The sequence below is a fragment of the Mirounga leonina genome, unplaced genomic scaffold, assembly GCF_011800145.1.
Source record: "Mirounga leonina isolate KUSES-001 unplaced genomic scaffold, KU_Mleo_1.0 Mir_165, whole genome shotgun sequence".
In the NCBI taxonomy this organism is placed as follows: Eukaryota; Metazoa; Chordata; class Mammalia; order Carnivora; family Phocidae; genus Mirounga; species Mirounga leonina.
The window spans coordinates 74,154,807-74,170,351 of record NW_023270415.1 but is presented as its reverse complement, the minus strand read 5'-3'; the positions used below and the strand labels follow the sequence as shown (position 1 = coordinate 74,170,351).

Here is a 15,545-nt window from a genome sequence, read left to right as displayed (position 1 = left end):
GGGGCTCGCAGGAAGCCCTGAGCGAGCGGAAAGCCGAGCCGAGAGCGGGCGGAGGGCGCGCGGGGGGAGCGCGGGCCCGGGGGGCGGGCGCTGGGCGGAGGAAGGGGAGGGCCGCGCGCCGCCGAGGCGCCCGCCCCGCTCCGGCGCGCCCCGCTCCCGGCCCCTCCCCGGCCGCCCGCCCGCCCCTCCCGTTACACCCGGGGGAAGGTGTTCCCGAGACCGCTCCCATCCTCACCCCGCCTCCCCGCCTCCCCGGCTCCAGCCTCCGCCGGCGGAGCTCCACTATGCCAGACAGTTTCGACACTTTGCAAAGACAAAGACCAGAGGGAGGAGGAAGAGGAGGACGAAGAGGAAGAGGAGGAGGGAGAGGAGGACGGAGCGATGTGAGCTGGGAAGGGGGCGAGTGTTCGGGACACCCCCCCTTTATTCTCCTCGGAGCCCCTCATCCCCAAAGCCGCGGAAACTCCAGCGGGTCTCCAGCTGCGGTGAGCGAGCGCGCCGAGCCCAACGCTGCCGGGGTGCGCGGGGGGCTGCGTCCGCCGGAGTTGGGGCTCGGGCAGTTTCGAGTGTGTTCTCCGAGTGGAGGGGTGGGTGCCCGGAGCCGGGAACAGAAGTGGTCGGGAGGGGTCTAGGAGGGTGTCACACTGGAGGTGGGGACTGAAGACCCCAGGCGCCCGGAGGAAGACACACGTAGGGAGACCCCTTCCCCAGCCACAGCGTCACCGGGGTCTTTGGGAGAGGGAGGAGGTCCAGGAGGAGGCTGGAGCTCCGGGATCTTCAGCCGTTATTAGAAGAGCTGCTGGGACCCCGGCGGGGAGCCTGCGCCAGGTCCGGAGCAGCGGTCCCCGGGGTGGCCCCAGTGACACTGCACCCGCGCCAGGCTACAGTCTCCCGGGTCGGGGCCGCCAGAGGGCGAAGCGGCCAGCGGGGCCGCGGGTGGGATGAGTCCCCTCTGGGCGGCTGGCTCCGGCGCTTCCGAGTGGAGCGAGGGGCGCGGGGGCGCGCGGAGGCTGCCGGTGATCCGGTCCCGCGGCGGCGGGACGGGGTTGCGATCGAGCCGCCAAATCCGCTACGAGCAGGAGCACATCCGGGAGGTGGCCATCGCCCCCGGGGACGCCGCCGGCCCACGTTGCTCCGGAGATGGTGGAGAAGTTGGCGCGGTAGCTGGACATGGCGTGGTGGGCAGGGAGCGATTGGGTGGGCGCAGGGGAGGCAACTCGAAACTCTGGAGTCCGCCCCAACCCCGTTAGGCGCCGCAGCTGCAGCGACATAATCTGACAAAAGTTAGCAACTTGTCTGTGTTTCTCGGGTGTGTGACCTGCGCGGGGCAGAGGCCGCTCCTCGGGAGAGCGCAGGGGCTGGCAGCCGCGGCACTGGGGCAGAGCGCCCGCATGGGGCTACGGCTAGATTCGGGATCGGGACCGTGGCGCAACTTTGAGCTCCTCCTTTCGCCGAGCGTGTGTTTGAGCGTGACCTTGCGGGAGGAAGCGCGGCTGAACTTGAGATGGGGGTTGAGGCTGCGCCGGGTCTGCCTTCTCCTTGCCCCGAGGCCCGGTCTCTGGGGAAGGGCGTCTGCAGAGTCTGGGTTCCGCTCGGCGGGTGGCGCCCGGAGTCCCTCCAGCCTGCCGCCCCAAGGTCCTGGCCAGCGCCTGCCACTCGCGGGGCTTGGTGGGGGCGCTCGGCGGGTGGACACGTGCGCGCCCAGAAGTGCGCGGGTGGTGGGGGCTGGGCGGGTCACTGCGTCTCGCGGGCTCTGCGTGTCCCGCAGCTGGAGACGGCCCCGTCCCTGAGGGCAGTGACCCCTTTCCCGCGGGGCCGCGTCAGGCATCCCCCTGCTTTCGCGTGCCCACCTCCAGGGACTCCTCGCCTCTTCTGGCTCACCCTCCTCGCGGGCCCCTTCGCCCCGCGGATTTGGGCCGAGATGGGCCCCCAGGGAGACAGCGAGCGCGCACCCCTGCTGGAGGCCGACTGTGTGTGTTGGGACGGGGGGAAGGCGGGGAGAACGAGGTTAGCAGGGAATGAGGTTGTCCAAGAGTCTTCGCCACCGCGCCTAACACACAGTAGGGAAAGGCTGTTTGCAAAGGCCTGTAGATGGAAATGCGCTGGCAGGGGCCTGACGGCCCCTTCTCTCCTTGTTCTCCTTATTTCTACTACGGAATTCACGTTCATCCACCGAATCAAGCCCTTTAGGCTTCTAGACGTGCCTTGAGCACCTACTACGTGCCAGGTTCAAAGCTGGGCTGTTCTTAGAAGCGGAGGGCGGAGCCGCCTGGTGTTCTTGCCCAGGAGCTGCGTAAGGGCGCCCGGGACTTTGCAAAAGGCAAGGTGCAGTGCCCCCTCCCGGCTGCTTTGGAAACTGCCGCTTAGCTCCGAGGTGGGGAAGGGGCGCCAGAGGCAGGGTGCCTGGGCTCCCTCCAGGTCCCTCCTTGCACCTCCCCTTCCTGCCCCAAACACCATGGCCTGGCCATTTTCAGAAATCCCGTGGTTGACTGAAAAGACCGACCAGAGTTCACCATTCCAGCCTTCCCCGCCCTCGCCCAGATCCCGGTCTTCCACCATCTCCCTCTCTGACGTTCACGCGTGAGACTTGAACTCTCTGAATCTCAGTTTCCATATCTGTAAAATGGGGTCATTACTATTACCTTACAGATGTGTGGCACAGAGTGTTACATATAATTGTGTGAATGTGTGTGCACGTAGGGATATACACGTTCACACATTCACAACATATGTACATATTCATGCGACCTTTGACTTCAAGTCTGGGAAAAGGAATCTCATCTTACAAAAAATTTAATTTTGCTGAATAAATAAATAACAGAATGAGTAGGGAGCTCCTTCCTCCATCTTTGGACAACCCTACAAGCCTGGGAATGTGCTGCCCCTGCGTTCTGCTGGTCCCGCATTTGCTGTCCAGGCTTTACCCACGAGACAAGGCGAGGGCCTGGGCAGAAGCAGGGTCTTCCCCTCACCTCACTGGGTTGGCAGGCCACAGGGCACCTCTTGAACACTGCCCTGAGAATGGAAACAGGAAATGTTGCCAGAAGTGAGGGCAGAGGGCTCTCTAGGGGGCGTGGATTCTGCTCCGCCAGGCTCTGCCCCAGCTGCAGAAGCGGACTTCTGAGCAGCCTTCTTGTTGACCGCAGGGCCGTGTTCCCACCTGGAGGCACAGATTGGGCATTCCTTCAGCTGGGTTTACCAGCACCCCGCTAAAGTTGGGAACCTCCGTAGAATTGGCTGTCTGGAGCCTTTGTCCCCGAGGTGTGGTGGGGTGGATCCATCTGTGGGCCTGGTAGTGAGGGATCCTTGCAGGTCCTGGAGCCTCAGGGGTGTGTGTGGCTTTGTGCCAGGTGGGTCTCTGTCGCCCCTCTGCACCAAGCAGCCCCCCAAGCCAGGATATCTCCTGGAGGCAAGCTCTCAGCAGTCTCCCATCCCCCAGGAAGGGGCCTCTTTGAATCGCTGGGTCAGTTCACCTTGCTTGAGTCCCTTGCTTTGTGGCAGGCTGCTGACTCAGAGGAGTTATATTTGGACAGGGCTTTTTGCCTTATGGGATTTAAACCTTAACCCTCTCTCTAGGCTCCCTCCCACACCATGAAAAGCAACCAAAGTAAAGTAAGAAAAAAAAAAATCCACCAGTCATCTGCTTATCCTGCTTCCTAGTAAATCCTGTATGCACTAAGGATGAACGCCACTGGCCAGTGGAAGAGCTGCTGGCCCGGTCACAGAAAATTCTAGAATAAGGTTCACAGGCACTTTGTTCAGTTGTGGAGCACATGGGGAAACTTCATACCTCCTTGTAGACCCAAGGATCTGAGGGCTCTCTCCTCTAATTTGGGCACACAAGCCCAACCTTGGGCCCCAGAGGAAACCCGTTCTAGTCCCAGGGCTGGTGCTCAATTTGCTTCGTAACTTGGCACGCACACTGTTCCAGGCTCTGGTCTCAGTTTCACTCTCTGCAAAATGAGAGGCTTGGAGTTCTGCTGACATAGCTTTGGGGCCTTTAAAGCCTTTCTTCAGGAAGACAGCCTGCACCCTACTTGCTTATGCTCCAGCTCCATCCTTAGAACCTTCCAGATGTTCCTGGCATCGCAGACAATAGGGCCATCCTTGCAGGGATGCCTCCCTTCCCTTACTTACTCACAGAGAGTTCTCCAGACGCGCAGAGCCCATGCCCATTTGGTGAAGTCACTCGCCAGCAATTCTCAGCACTGGACCTTGAGAGATGGCCCGGAAGTTTCAGACTCTGGGGTCTGAAACTTGGCAGAGCCGGTAACATTTGTGGGGATCCCCAATGATGCGTGTGGCCAGTAAGAACCTTGGTGACTTCACCAGGACCAATTTGGTTCCCACTCCAAGAGCTGAGAATGTTCATAGAAATAATTTCATTCAATCTTTCATATTAATGAAAACAATACTGAGGCCCAGAGGGGAAATCACGGGACGCTGGGTGACAGAGCTGACCTAGAACGCTCGCAGGTCTCCTAAACTCCCAAGTAGGTGAGACCTCTCTGTTTCCCCTTCCCCACACCCATATTCTTTTCTGCATATTTAAGTTTCCTCATTGGAAACTGGCATTCCTTGGGAATCCTGGGGTTTTATTGTTTCTTGGGTCTTGTTGGTTGCATTGTTTTGATTTCAGTTGAACCAACATTTATTAGGAACTTATTATGTTCTGGTCACCATGCAAGATGCTGAAAATATAGGGTTGGAAGAACATGTGATGGATCCTTCTGCCTTCCCCCCACCTCTGGCCTGCCCCTCAGAGGTCACCGTGTGGTGGGGGGGCGGCACCCAGGGGCATGAAGAGTATGTCGCAGCTGTTTGTACAGGGTGGACACGTGCGTGTGCTGACAGCTGGGACAGAGAAGGGAACGGGTTCCTGTGCCTTGTGGGACCCACGGAAGGATTCACTGAGGAGACAAAGCCTAAGTACCTAGGGGAATCAGACTGCGGGAAAGTAAAGTTATTTTCTTGAATGCTTTGAACTGATGTCTAATCAAAGTGGTGTGCACCCTGCCAAGAAAAATTAAAGTAAAATAAAATAACAGACTGGGCGTTGGTCTGTCTGTTCTGCGTGGTTCTGCAGGGGTGAGGGAACTGAGATTTTAGGGGCTCAATGATATGGCCCCGTTCCTGTAGTAGGTGCCGATCTCTGGTTTACTTTGGTGGGATTTATCATTGCTGCTCAGCCAGAGTGCAGGTCCCCGAATTATGATCTTCCAAGGGTTATGGGCATTGCAGTGATAGTATGTAAGATAGAGATTAGCTGCTTTGCTTTCGCTTTAAGAAAAATAAAATTCGGTGTTTTAGCTTTAATCCTTGTCCTTATACTTGATCTCGGATTTAAATGGCTGCCTGGGGAGACGGGGTTAAAGGCATGGCAGGCAGTGTGTGTGGGGACAGTGCCCAGGTTTTCAGGCACAGGACTGTGTCCAGCTGTGTGCGCTCAGGCAAGCCCTGTACCTCAGGGGCTAGGGTTGAAGTGCAGGTGGGTGATTATCTCCAGATGCACGGTGAGGATTAAAATTCATGCACGGGAGAGTACCCCAGGAGGGGCCTCCTCATATCCCAGCTAAGAGCCTGTGCAGGAGGGTTAGCAGGGAAAGTGCTGAATGCTGGAGGCATGGTATCCGAACAGAGCATGTGGGAAATAGAAGAGTTGACGGAAGGCGGAACGTTCTGGAAAGCTCGTGGAGAAACACTTGACGTACAGGGCTGGAGTTAATGTTTAATGGTTTGTTAGTAACCCCCACTGGAAGGAGCAAGGCCGAATGACTGGGTTAGAGTAACAGCTTGCTTTTCTCATTTCTGTGGATTGCATAAAGCTGACAGTTTATCCCTAGGGCATGACACAGTGAATTGCCAGGAGCAGGGGTATCTGGGGGCAGAGGGGAGTGCACAAGTGAGGGTGCTGTGCGCCCTGAGCCCCTCCTGTGTGGCCTGGCTGGCTTAGCAACGGGTGTGATCTGTGTCAAGGTTGAAGGCACCCGGAGGAGACTCGGTCTATCGTGGTTCACACTGGGATGAGTGTTAGGGACAGGACACTGGGGTCAGGGTATTTCCTACTGAGTCAGGTGGATCCAGACAGGGCAACCACTGGCCTAGGACTCAGAACTCCTAGCACCTGGCCCTGATATTCCACCTGCTCCTGGCTGAGGACCTTGAGTACGTCCCTGAACGTCTGAAGAGTCTCCCGTTTGCTCAGTTGGTAGATGGCACTGTATAATTCCCACCCTTGCCGGGAGAGTTGGGAGGGGTCCACAGGATGTGGCCATGGACCTGCCTTATTGTAATAAATACAGTAGCTTCTAATTTTTATTAAGCATTTAGGGTATGCCCAGAACAGTGGCAAGTATTTTAAACATTGACTCATCCCAGGTTCCAGTAGGAAACATACACTCACAAATGGAGCAGAGTTTAATAAAGGGAATGTCTCCAGAGCTGGGAGTGGTATTTAGGGAAGTCAGCAAGGGATGTAGCAGGACCTGAGCCTAGTTACCACCCACCACCGTCCCCTACCCAGCCCCCCAAGAGGCAGATGGAGGGATGGGTGAGCGGGACCAGGAGTGTGGCAATAGGAGCTGATCGAAGCCTCTGAAGAAAGCCTCTCTCCTCAGCCTGGAGGGGAAGAGCCAGGAGGATAAGGCTGCCACCTTGCTCTGTCCTGCCTGCTTTTCACAATCCTTGTGCCACCAAGAGCTGAGTTCACCCAGCAGCCAGAGGCCAGGGAGTTCCTTGTTGGAGTTTCTCGGGGACTGGACAGAACTGGAGGCTGATCCTGCACTCACCTGTCATCTCCTTTGATTCTACAGCAGCCAGGGGCGTGGGTGGTCACAGGATCCACAAAGGACAGAGCTGGAGGCAGGAAGGGAACTCCCTTCCTTAGGGCCATACCGCTGGTGGGAGCCCAAGTTTTAACCTCTGTGCTCTGTTCCCCTAGTAAGATGCAAGAATCAAGAGTAAGATGTTATTATTAAGACCTTTATGTTTTCAGGGCACCTGGGTGGCTCAGTCGGTTAAGCATCTGCCTTCAGCTCAGGTCATGATCCCAGGATCCTGGGATCATCTGGCTCCCTGCTCAGGAGGGCGTCTGTTTCTCTCCCCCCACCCCAACCCTTCGCCCATCCCCTCCCTCAAATAAATAAAAAAATCTTTAAAAAATAAAAAGGACATTTACAATTTCAGTACCGTCTGTGAGAAGCAGAGTAGCCTCAGTATTAAGGTTTTGGGGTCTGAGACTTATCACTTATTGCTCAGTGATCACGTCACTTACCTTTCCTGGGTCTCAGTTTCCTCTTTTGTCATGGGGATGATACTCCGTACAGTTGATGTGAAAAACGAACGAGCCACTGAACAGATGTTAGCTTTTGTTCCCGAGAGGGCCAAGGTTGTGAGTTGGGGGGGGCGGGGGGGGGCGGGTTGTGCTCCCTCTTGTCCTTCTGGTCTATTCCATATTCAGATAATACTGTTTGAATATTTTTGTCTTAAAAGTTTTTTCCTTCCCAAAATATCTGGGGATGTTTGGACCATTTCTTCTGACTCTATGTGTGTGTATGTACATGTGTGTACACACGTGTGTGTGTATTTTTTCTTCCTCCTCTGAAGCATGTAAAAGTTATCTAACCAAGTCTGATTCTGGAGCCCTTAAGAGAATATAAAATGCAAGTTAAAAATCTCAGTAATTCAGAGAAGTTGAGAAGGAAAGAACATTCATTCCAAATTATTGGCAGAATTAAAAAGGGGGTTTCAGATGACTTTTGGTAGGTCCACGTGTGGGTATGCAAAGAAAATCGTTCCTTTGGATTTCACCGGCTATCTTCAAAAAATTCAAACCCAAATAGATATCATTGTGATAGATTTTGCTACATTAAAAAAAAAAAATCCATTTGAGTCCACGTTGAACTAACAGACCATAGTGGCTAAAAATTCTCTTCATGAATATTTACTTAGCAGAGGGCTGCTGAGAAAAACCCAACCAAAAAAAAAAAAAAGAAAGAAAGAAAAACCACAACCAAAGCAGACCCAGCTTCTTCTCTAACTGAGAGGGTGGAATGACTCCAAAATATTGTTTCATGCTCAAAGAGCCTAAAACAGCTCCACATGAAAGATGAAAATCCATCTAATTGGGCATTTACCTTTTCAGAAATAAAAGGCTCAGCGGAAAGAAAAGAAAAGGAAAGAAGAAAAGAAAACCTCTTTCCTTGGAAGGCTAGACTGGAGCCCAAAATAAACCTCCCGAATCGCGTGGCCCAGTAACGATGGGCTGTGTCCCCACTCCCTGTCTTTAGTGTAATATCCTCAGAGAGCCGCCCTCGGTCTGAGAGCTCAAAGCCCTCCTGAAACCCCCGAGCTCTGCATTCACAGCCATTGGCATCTGCAGCCCTGACCCTGTTTGAACTCCGTTCCAGCTCGTCTAGGTGCTGGGCTAGGATGAGGGTCCTCCCAATGTTACAGAGGAAGTGACTGACCCAAGGTCACACGGTCTCTTGCACGCAGATCTTCCTTCCATGTGCCCAGAATTTCCTCTGTGCAGAGTGGGGAGTCATAAGCCCATGCCTCCAACAGCCTGGCTACCCCAGTGCACATCTTCCTCAACTCACCCCTCACAGCCCCCACCTTCCCACCTGAACTGTCCAGATGAGTCGGGTGACCTGGTCCACACAAGGGCCTGTGCTTGGGAAAAGGCAGATCCAGGCCTCTGACCCTGGTGGGGCCACCGCCCTTCATCCTGGCCCCTGGGGGCCTTGCTGTCTCCACCTCACCCTAGGCTCCCCCGATCTGCGTGGCTGAGTCTGAGAATAGTGGCAAAGGAACATAATCGAAGTCTTGGTTTCCTAAGTAGATCTTAGAGTCAACTTAAGGAGCCCAGCCTTTATCATCATAATACAACGCAGCACAGGACAGCACAAGACCACATAACATCAGATAGCAGCCACAGCGAGTGCTTACCGTTCCTGTAAAGTCGGTCCAGGGAACCAGAAGCCGACTTGGCGGAGGACCAGCTTGGGCTTTAAGAAGCCAGAGTGAGCGCTCCATCACCGGGGGAGACCTGGGGGAGAGGCCCAGGGCAGGTTCTGCTGGTGAGGTCCAGGGAGGCAGATCATAGAGTGGAAGCCCCAGGAAGAACCTGTCAACAAATACCTTGGACATTCAGTTAGGGGATTTACCAACCATGTACTTATTTTGCATGTAAATACTCTTGTCAAGGGGAGGAAGTCAGTGAGGACATGGGATCAAAGGCAAGGAACAAAGGCATAAACAGAATTTATGAGAAAAGGGGAGAGAAACAACCAGCAGAGCCTGAGAACTGGGACTCTTGCTTATAAGTCTTTTGCAGAGTAAACTGATGAACAGAGCAAAGAGATTGTGTGCATTCTGTCCTCGAGGCTTTCAAAGAATATCCTTTCAGTTGATGGAGTTTCTAGAAAACCGCAAGAGTTGAACTGTGGAGCCTCCGTGATGGCTGTCTTGGGTTGCCTGTGGCCGGGGTCTACCGTCAGCATCTCCACGTGGGGCTGGGCCAGGATGTGCTCTTTCCATCAGCAGACTTGACCCTTCCTTTAATATTACTTTCCTGGTCTCCATAATAGCCCTATAAAATCACTGCTCATACATTTTCCCTAATCCCATTTTACAAATGTGGAAATTGAGGCTCAAAGAAGTGAAGCCACTTGCCCCAAGTCACATAGCTAGAAAGTGGCAGAGCCAGAATCCCTAACTGCCTCCTTTCTGCCCAAAGCCCCAAATCTCAGGCACCATGCTGTATAATTCCTGGGATCATCCTATATCTCTACATGGGGGGACTGGGAAGGGTGGGACAGCCTCCCTAAGAGGTGCAGATAGAGAACACATCACACTGGGTATCTGTCCCCAAGCCCAGCCCGCAGGTGGGACTCCAAACCTCTTCCCGGATTCCCCATTTGGTGCTGGTTGGATGGGTTTATTTAGCTAACCTTGGCAGTCTGGCGGGAGTTTAAATCTCTGCGCCGGGTCCCTGTGTTGGCTGATTACAAGCACTCATCTTTTGGGTTGTTGTCATACATTGAGTTCAGAGAGCCCCACGGTGCCTGGGGATTGAGGAAGGGCTGGGAGCCAGCCGCAGAGACAGGACTGTGAGCAGAAAGGCTTAGTCAGTTTGTCACCAGGCGTGTAAACCCACCCAACTCCCAGGGCCTGCTCTGAGTAAAATGATTAGTAAAAGTTGCTCTTGCAACATTGGAAAATTCCCTTTTAATAACATCGTCACAATGGAGAGAAAGGTCTGCTTGCTGTTCTTCCTTGAAAACACTGTTAATCCTACCACCTGGTGGAGAGTCTGATGAAGAAAGACGGTTGCTTGGGAAACATAGGAGCTACCACAAACAAGAATGTCCTTGTGGGGGGTATTCCTGGTTGTTCCTAAAGCAAAATCTGAAATTTCAAACCTCAGTCTTTCGGCAAAAAAGGAAATTAAACCAGAGGGGGAGTTGAGAAGCCCGTGAGATCGTGCACCACTGCCTACGAGAAATTTCAAATGAAAAACACGCTTTTCTCGGAGTGGCTTGAAGAATTGGTTCCAACAGAAGGTCTGCTGTTATTTTTCTGTCTCTACCTGTGACCGGGAGTAAACGGAACTGAGCAAAACCGATCTGCGAACTCTAGGATTAGAAAAATTAAGCCGATGCCTAGATCTACCATGCCAAACAACAGTTTTGGATATCGGAGTATGCCTGCCTCATTGGGAATCTGCCCCTGGGATGAAGTAAAGGAGGTTTCTCTTTTCTCTGAGCAGGAGCCCTGGTGTCCTAAGCTGTGACCATTACCGGAGGGAGGTTGGGGGGGGAGGGGTGTGTGAGTAGATTGAATGATAACAAATGACAGAGTTCATGCATTTGCAGAGCATGAAACAAGAAAGAATTGTAGAATCCGAGCATTTGCAAAGAGGCTTAGCAGTGCCCTTGTTCAACCTTCCCCTAGTCCAAGATTTCAATTATTCATCTACTGAGTCATTCATTGGTTGGCCCAATAAAAAATACTGGCTCTGCCACTTCTTAGCTGTGTGACCTTGAGTGAGTTGCTTTACCTTTCTGTGCCCCCATTTCCTTATCTACCTCTCACCGGGTACTAAAATGAGCACTAAAAGAGTTGAGCTGGTACTTGGAAAGGGTTTAGAACAGTGCCCTGCGGAGTGCCCACCCTAAGGGCTTGCTGAGTGTGTGCTCCGATCATCATCATCATCATCATCATCATCATCATCATCATTATTCAAGTTTAGAAACCCTTTGCTCAGTCTCCCACGAATTGGCTCCTCACTTCCACTCTCCCATGTGGTGGTTATTCTGTCCTCTTGATTGCGAGATCTGTGCCCCACACAGTGGCCTTTTGTCCTGGACACCTCTGTGGATAAAGAAGCTCTTCCTCACACAGAGCTTCCAACCATGGAGGGCTGCCTGGAGGAGGTGGTAGGATGCAACTCTCCCAGGCTATCTGAATTTAAGGCTGAGCGAGTGGCCTGGGCTGTGGTGTGGCCACTGGACCATAGAGGCAGGTGAGCACACCTAAGACGAGACATTTTGGATATTCCCTGCCCTCTGTCTTACAGCTAAGCAGATGGCTCAGAGGCCCGACCTATGCAGTTCCTCAGCCTGTTATCGGTCAGAGCCAGGGCTGGAAGCCAGCCCACAGTTTCGAGCTGCCAAGTCCTGCTTCATGGCTGGATTTCCACCCGACTTGGGAAGCTCAGGGTGTCCTAGAGAGCGAGCCTCCCGCGCCCTCCCCAGGCCTGCAGCCAGGGACCCCAGCGGCCGGGTCTCCCGCCTGACCCCCTGCACCAGGCTGTTGGCGTGGCGCTTACACCCCCATCTCCCAGACCACCCGCACCCACGGGCTCCTGTAGACCTCCCTCTGAGCAAGTCTGTGCTGGGTTTTATGAATTCTGGTGGCTGCCTGCCCTTTTACCCTTCCTGAGTTTCTGCCCAGGAAATACCATGTACTGGACGTTTTGGACTCCTTTTAACCTTCTAAACAGGGCTCTGTGGTCATTCTTATTATCGGTATTTTGACAGTTGGAAAAACCAAAGTACATTGGCGTTGGCCATTTGACCTAAGGTCCCCCCGGTTGGGTCGAGCTGGGGGCTGTTATGCCCCCTCCCACACCACCGTGGCTCGCTCTCTAAGGCCCATGGGCCAGAAGGTCCCCGGGCCCAGTGTGTCTGCCCTCACTGCCCGTACCAACAGCCTGTCACCAATCTCCCTCCCACCTCCCTTCCCTTTGTTCCTGAGAATCAGGTAAGAGGCCAAAAGAACAAAGCCCCCCCCTCCTTCCCCAGCCATATTTCAAAGGGCTATAAATAGGATGGTTCTTGGTGGCGCTCTGGTCACATTCAGCACGGACAGACTTTGTGTGATGCCAGCCCTGTCCTCTGGCTCAAGGTTTTCCTGATCAGCACAAGCTTCCTTCTTCCCTCTCATCCACAAAATCTTGTTCAAAAGTCCGTGGTCAGTCCTCCTGAATTAGGCCCTGCTTGCCTGGCAGACAAACCCATGCGTTGTGGCTCCCAGTTCCTCCCAGATCAGAGTGCGGTTCTGGGCAGCCCCGAGGAGGCGGTGCAGCCCCCAGTGTCCCCCTGCTCTGAGGGCAAGTTCAGTGTCCCCGGCAGGGAAGGCCTGGGGACCGAGGGGGCAGCCAGGGCCAGGAGAACATGGGCTCTGGAGCAACTGTGGGACTGGGGCAAGTGACTTCCATGTCCGAGCCTCAGTCTCCCCACTTGTCTCTGGGGTAGCACTGCCTGGCCTCCTGGCTGGGAGTTGCATGAAATAAAATAGGAGAGGACGGCGGAGAGCCCCAGAGAACAGACGGTCTTCCAGCTGGAAGACGGTGGGACCTGGTGGCAGCGGCGGTGAGGGTGGACACGGCCAGTGCCCATGGGACCCCGTGGAGGAAACCCGAGACGGAACCGGGGCCCCTCCCCATCATGTGCTCAGAGGAAGGGGGTGTAAGAGGAAAAACGGCAAAGCTGTGGTTTGGGAGTCCTGCACGGCCTGCATTCTTTCAGTAATGAGGTGTGGCCGAGGTATCCCTTGCTGCACATAGGAGAGGTTCAGCCAGACCCACGTTGGAGGAACCCCAGAAGGTGGAGGCTGGCGGCGGCTGGTGCACGTGGGAGTAATCACCAGCCGTATCGGCGCGTCTGCCCCCCATGCGAGTAGCCCACGTCTTCATTCCTCTGGGCTTTGAGAGCTGACTGTGCTTGGCGCTGGGAATCCGAAGTTGAAGCTGCTTGGAGAGAGCTGGGAGCCCAGAGCAGAGGTGCAAACCAGTAAACTGCACCGCCCCGAACTAGGGATCTGTTGGGGGGGTGGCTAGAGGGACACGGATTGATGACCTTCTAGAGCCCAGCCAGGCTAGAAGGGGAGGAGAAGGGCCTGTGTACCTGGAGGAGGCAGCCCTGGCTTTGAACCGCACCTTGGCCCGTTTCCTGCCCTGTGGCCTTGGGCAAAGGACCTGACTCGTTCAGAGCTGCAGTTTGCACATCTGTGAAATGGGGGTCAGCCTGCACACCCCCCGCTCCCCAGAGGACTGCTGCAAAGATTGCATGAAGTCATGCACCCGGTGCTGGCCTCCTTGTCCACACTCATCCATCCACCGTCGGTAGTGATAACCTCTGCCCTGGAGAAGCACCTAGCCTCCGAATCCAGAAATCCACCCAGGCCGAGGGCTGTCCCTGGGTGAAGCCCTTTCCGAGGGGGCGGGTCCGCATGGGAGGACAGCTTTCCTGCCAGCAAGCACACGTGCTTCCTGCCCCAGTTGGTGCTTTTCATATCAGTCCTCCAGGCTGGGCGGGGGGTGGAGGTGCAGCAGCATCGAGAAGGGGCCGCTCAGCCCCTCCACCCTCGAGTCAGCCCCTGCACCCCTGGGGCTCCCCTGCCCTGCGCCCTGCTCCCCTCACCAAGCCTGGCCAGCAGCCCTGCTCCGGGCATCCCAGCTCCTACTCCAGGTGTGTCTGGGTCATCTCACCGCTGGCTCCTGATCTGCCCCTGCACCTCCTACATCTGGGTCACCTGTCCCCTCTGCCTACAGATCTGCCAGACAGTCTCCATGCTGATCTCCCTCTCCGCGGTCATTGTGTTCTGGACAGGAATTCAGATTAAGGAATGACCCACCTGTGTGCTGACCGTCTCCCCCTCCCCCCAGTGCAGGGTGGTGCGGCTGCTGGCTTGTGTGCCAAGACCCTGAGAGAGTGCTGTTGTCCCCGCCAGGGCAGGGCATGGAGCCTGCAGGGTGCACCAGAGAGAGGCTCAGTGAGCGCTGCTGTGAAGTGCACCTCGCTCCACTGGGGAGGAATTGGTTTATCATTCAGGCTCCGATCTTGGCCATGACCTTGAGTAAGTTGCTTACCCTCTTCAAGCCTCTACTTACTCATCTGCAAAATGATACACATAACAGCTGAGGTCACATCACTGTGAAGATTAGCAGAGCTTTTGAGAACAAAGGGCTTAGTTTGGGAAAGCGCCAGCCAGCCCTTTAAAGTGATATCTGCCCCAATTCCTACTACTAGTTTCACTTTACTATTTTTGTTTTTACAGTGCTTTCATGTTGGTTTTTACCCACTTGTTTTTCAGTACGGCCTTGCAAAGTAGTTGAAGTAGGAACGGTGTCTGTTTTAGCAAGGTGCAAACTAAGATTCAGAGGAAGACCATTCGCAGTCACACAGCCTGGCTTGAGCAGCCTCTCCTGGTCCGCACAGCCAGCTGCTGGGCACCCTGTTTTGGGATAGGACATGACCACAGGCCTCTGAGAAAAGATGTATGTATATTGAAAGGGCAGCACTATTATTCAGTGGGGCCCAGTGTTCACAAAGATCCAGATGATCACTTCTCTAGTGGAGGAGGGAGAGGCTAGGATTTCTAAGCAATCTGGCAGCACTCCTCTGGGAGGGATGTGGAATTTCGCGTCTAGTCCTCTGCTCCGCTCCCCAAAGAACCAAAATCAGAGAACAGAATCTCTCAGGAGATTTGTCATGTTCTAGTGCATGATGGCGCGGGGGGCCTGCCGATGGGGATGTTTTAGTAGGGGCGAAGAAGGAATGATTTATGGGCTCCCAATCTCCTGTGCCGCAGATAGAGTTGGTGGAAATGTTTCTTGCTTCCGAGTCTCTGGGTTTAAGCCCAGCGGTTGGCTGCTGACGGCCTGGGCTGGTACCTGGTGGCTGCTGGTTATATGGATAGAAATGAAGGGGCGAACGGCCGGGGGAGGAAGGGAGGGAAGCAGGTGGGGGGAGGAGATGCAAGGCACGGGAAGAGAGCCATGATATGGCAATCCAGAAGAAGTTTTCAGGGTGTGTGTTAAAAAGCAAAAGGCAGGGGCACCTGGGTGTCTCAGTCGGTTAAGCATTTGTCTTTGGCTCAGGTCACGATCTCAGGGTCCTGGGGTCAGGCTCCCTGCTCAATGGGGAGTCTGTTTCTCCCTCTCCTCCCTGCTTGTGCCCTCTCTTGCTATTTCTCTCTCTCTCTCAAATAAATAAAATAAAATAAAATAAAATAAAATAAAATAAAATAAAATAAAA

The 15,545-nt window shown here is 54.4% G+C and overlaps 1 protein-coding gene across 2 annotated transcripts in view; it reads left to right on the top strand.

Moving 5' to 3' along the window:
* The first annotated feature begins 201 nt into the window (after positions 1–201).
* The window catches only part of ST3GAL1 (ST3 beta-galactoside alpha-2,3-sialyltransferase 1), an 87,898-nt gene continuing 72,554 nt past the window's right edge, over positions 202–15,545 (top strand). The window contains exon 1 of one of the 2 annotated variants that reach the window (XM_035011985.1): positions 202–485. The gene's annotated coding sequence lies outside the window, so the exon portion shown is untranslated. The remainder of the gene's footprint in view (positions 486–15,545) is intronic. The other variant, XM_035011986.1, reaches the window with a different exon arrangement.